This window comes from Octopus bimaculoides, chromosome 10, assembly GCF_001194135.2.
Source record: "Octopus bimaculoides isolate UCB-OBI-ISO-001 chromosome 10, ASM119413v2, whole genome shotgun sequence".
Lineage (NCBI taxonomy): Eukaryota > Metazoa > Mollusca > Cephalopoda > Octopoda > Octopodidae > Octopus > Octopus bimaculoides.
Genome location: NC_068990.1, coordinates 58,838,531 through 58,843,262, shown reverse-complemented (window position 1 = coordinate 58,843,262; position 4,732 = coordinate 58,838,531).

Below are 4,732 nucleotides of genomic sequence, written 5' to 3'. Positions count from 1 at the left end.
TATATATATATATATATATATATATATATATATATATATATATATATACACATGTATATGTAGGTTTGTGTGTGTGTGTTTGTCCTCTACCACCTCTTGACAACAAATATTGCTGTGTTAATGCCCCCGTAACTCAGCGGTCCGGTACAAGAGACCGATAGAAGAAGCACCAGGCTTAGAAAAACAAATACTGGAGCCGATTCATTCGACTAGAAATGTTTCAGGGCGGTGCACAGCATGACCGCAATCTAATGACGGAAAAAAGTGAAAGATAAAGATAAAGGATCTGATCGCCTTTGGTTTTCATCAATCGGAGAACATCTCCCTTTAAAAAGATGAGTGTACATAGCATGCGATCAATACAACGTGGTGTTTCGACCGTATTGCGTGTCTCCTCAGTCAAAGCTATACACCTCGGTTGAAGAATCTAACAAGAGTACAGGTTGTAATTTATTGAAATCCGCAAACAAAGAAATACCTTGTTCTGCGTGCAACTTATGAATCACAAGTTTTTCTCTCCTATTTAATGTAGTTTACCTTGTGCCAAAATCAGAAACCGTAATGGAAAGATGGTGGAGTGGTAGATTTGTAAGAGCTTCAAACTAAATGACGGCATTTCTTTTCATTCTTTTACATTCAAGCCTCATGATGTTAACTTTGTCTTCATTTAATCGGGGTCGATAAAATAAAAAGTACCAGCCAAGCATTGCGGGTGGAGACAATATAATTGATAGCACTCTTCCCACAAGATATATGGTCTTGTACCCATATTACAGATGATTTTTTTGCTGGAGTCGTGAGGGCTTGTAGTTGTGTACGTGTGTGTGTGTGTGTATGTGTGTGTTTAGGAACGTGTGTGTATATATATGTATGTATATGTGTGGGTGTAAGTATGTGTGTGTGTGTGTTTGTTTCGGAACGTGTACGTATGTATATATGTATATATGTGTGTTTTTGTTTGGGAACGTGTATGTATATGTGTATGTATGTGTGTGTATGAGTGAGTGTGATTGTGTATGTGTGTATATAAGTGTGGAGTGTGTGTGTGTGTGTGTGTGTGTGTGTGTGTGTGTGTGTGTGTGTGGTTCTGGTGTACATTCAGTAGGATGGAGATTCATTATAGATTAGTTTCTGATGTCATTGTTGTTGTTGGATCAAACATATATCAAACATTATTACTGTGACCATCTAATCTTTCTCAGCCACAACTATTTTCTTTTTATTACCAAAGAACACGCAGTAAGGGCTTGATGTGAAGATGTTTCAGCTACTATTTCTAGCTGTGATGCCCACGTCGGACCGCCTCCTTCTCGTCATTGGATCCCGTGTGATGTGTTCTGTAATCTTGACGGTCGTGTGAGGCGACGGGGATGTTTAGCCTTGTGTGTTGAGACCATTCTGTCACATATGTTTAGATGTCAATGACAATCATAAGCGGGAATATATCTCAGTTGAACTTTGGTCTCTCATATGGCACTTTACATGGAATATTGATTGCAAATGTCAAAGTTGCCAAATCACAATGTAATTGTAAAGCAATTAAAGTTGGCCAGAGCAGTTATCGACCGGCAATCATACATATAAAATTGTGACCCTTAATCCACGATCATTTAGTTTCTAATATACTACTGAGGATTAAAGCTGGTCTCTTTTGAAATATGACCAAGAAACTTTATCTTCTTGTTAATATTTCCACTATTCTTCAATGGATTCAGTCTGCTCGAAAATGTTTTACAGAAGCTATCAGTGGCTACTTAGCAAGACAAAGCAAGAAAAACAAATGTTTCGATTTTCTAAAAGAAACTGAAATAGTTAATTGTGAAGATATTGAGATAGCTGTATTATATGTAATTCACGGAGCATTAAAAAGCTAACAAATAAATTAAAAATATAATAATAGGAATCAGGCGACGAGGAAAACAACCCCCTCGCACAAAAAAAGGTGTTAGTGTGGGTGTGTGGTGTGCTAAGAAGTTTGCATCCCAACCACATGGTTCCGGGTTCAGTCCCACTGCATGGCAACCTGTGCAAGTGTCTTCTACTATAGCTTGGGACTGATCAAAGCGTTGTGAGTGGATTTGGTAGACGGAGACTGAAAGAAGCCCGTCGTATATAATATATATGTGTGTGTGTCTTTGAATCGTGTTTTGTCCCCAACACCGCTTGATGACTGTGTTGGTTTGTTTACGTCAGCGTAACATAGCGATCGGCCAGAGACAGAGATAAAATAAGTATCAAGCATACAAAAAAAAAAAAAAAAGCAATGAGGTCGATTCGATTCATTCGACTAAAATTCTTCAATGCAGCGTTCCGGCAAGGTCGCTGTCTGATGAGTGAAACAAGTAAGCAATTAAAAAAAATAAAAAGATATTTTGATCAATGACAATATTTTATCTATTTGGACAAACATGCGAGACAACTCATTACACCGAAGACTTCACGGTGGTGGGGAACAAACACACACATACACGATATACATACGACAGGCTTTCAGTCTCCGCCTACCAAATTCATTTACAAGATTTTCGACTGTCCCGGGCTATAATAGAAGACACTTGCTCAAAGAGACAGGTAATGGGACTGAACCGGGAATCAAGGTGGTTGAGAAGCAAACTTCGTACCACGCAGCCACTGAGATATCACCTGCAGGAATCTTTTGTTATACAATTTATATATATGTGTGTGTGTATGTGTGTGTGTGTGTGTGTGTGTGTGTGTGAGTGAGTGTGTGCGTGCGCGCGTGCGTAGTGTGTGTGGTTAGAGCGTCGGACTTACAATCATGAGGTAGTGAGTTCGATTCCCGGACAAAGCCGTGTGTTGTGTTCTTGAGCAAAACACTTTATTTCCCGTTGGGCCAGTTCACTCAGATGTAGAAATGAGTTGTGATGTCACTGTGCCGAGCTGTAACGGCCTTTGCCTTTCCCTTGGATAAAATCAGTGGTGTGGAGAGGGAAGGATGGTATACCTGGTCGACTGCAGGCTTCCCATAAACACTCTTGTCCGGACTTGTGCCTCGGAGGGTAACTTTCTAACTGCAATCCCATGGTCATTCATGACCGAAGGGGTCTTTTGTATATATATATATATATATATATATATACATATAATAAGGGTAAAAAATTGAATATTAATTTGATTAATATCAATTTAAACCAGTGGCGTGGCACATTGAAAAAATCTGAAGATTCAGAAAAATTATATTACATACATATAAGAGGGATGGCCACTAAGTGGACATCCAATATGCTAGATTTAGACCCCATAAGGTCTGACCACTAAAAAAAGATTGTTCTCAAGAAAATTCAGCAAGCGCCAGAACCTAAGCGAGCAAGACAAATGAAAAGATACAAAATATAATGATTAGGCACATAGCAGGTTTCATTCTTACCACTTACATGTTTAATAAGGGTAACAAAATGAATATTAATTGAAAAAATCTGAAGATTCAGAAAAATTATATTATATACATATAAGAGGGATGACAACTAAGTGGACATCCATTATGCTAGATGTAGACCCCATATGATCCGACCACTAAGAAAAGATTGTTTTCAAGAAAATTCAGCAAACGCCAGAACGTAAGCGAGCAAGACAAATGAAAGGATACAAAATATAATGATTAGTCACATAGCAGGTTTCATTGTTACCACTTACATATTTACATACGTAAATGTACGCAATTCATCAATGTGACTGTCATAGTAAAATATATAATCTGCAGAACTATACACGAGATGTCCACACGAGATTGAACAGGCATATAGTTTTGCCAAATATATTTGGGGGCATATTTCAAATGTCTTCGTTTTGGTGCGCCAAAAACTGGAAATAATTCTGCAGAAAATTATTTTCTGCAGTGAATCCTGCCGGTTAGAGAACATGGCTATTTAAATTTAAAAAATAATAAGGGTAAAAAATTGAATATATACGCCTAAATATAATTGGCAAAACTATATGCATGTTTAATCTCACGTGGACGTCTCGTCTATAGTTCTGCAAATTATATTTTGCTATGATGGTCACACTGATGAATTGCGGATATTTACGTATGTAAATATGCAAGTGGTAACAATGAAAGAGATACAGTTCGTCCATTCTACTCTTCGTTCTTTCGTTCTCGCTCTCTCACATTTCCTGGCCTTCTATTCATGCTCACTTTCCCTCCTCTTGCACTTCACTGTGTCACTTTCATTTTTCTTGCCCCTCCTTAATTCTTCTATCCCTCTGCTTCTACCTCTCTCTCTTCTCTCCCCACGTAACCTGTGTTCGGTCAAGCCTGACTTTTCTTTCTTGGTTCTACTACCATCTGTGCAACATCTATATTCCTCCCTGTGCTTGTTAAATCCTATGTCCCTGCCGTAAGGCTTTACTTCCACACGCACCAGCTTTAATTTAATTCGTCCTTAGTCGAAAGACACCTGTTGTTATGTCTTGTTAATTGCATTTGTATTTGTGTAACATTTCTCCGTTCTTTTTTCGTTCTTGTTTTCGTATACATTCGCTGCTTTCTCCCAAGAATTCTAATGCTCTTAGCTTAGTTTTTCCTTGGGGCTGGCCAAATTGGAGCAATCTCGAGTATAACCAGCCAAAATTGCAAAGATGATCTGGAACTCGACTGAGGATAGAAAACTACGGATGACCCGTCCTTGTTTTCTTTGTATTGTCTGTCTGGATGTTTTGCGTTCTTGTTCCATTTTAGTATTTTTTTATATATAAAGTATAGCGGCGTACG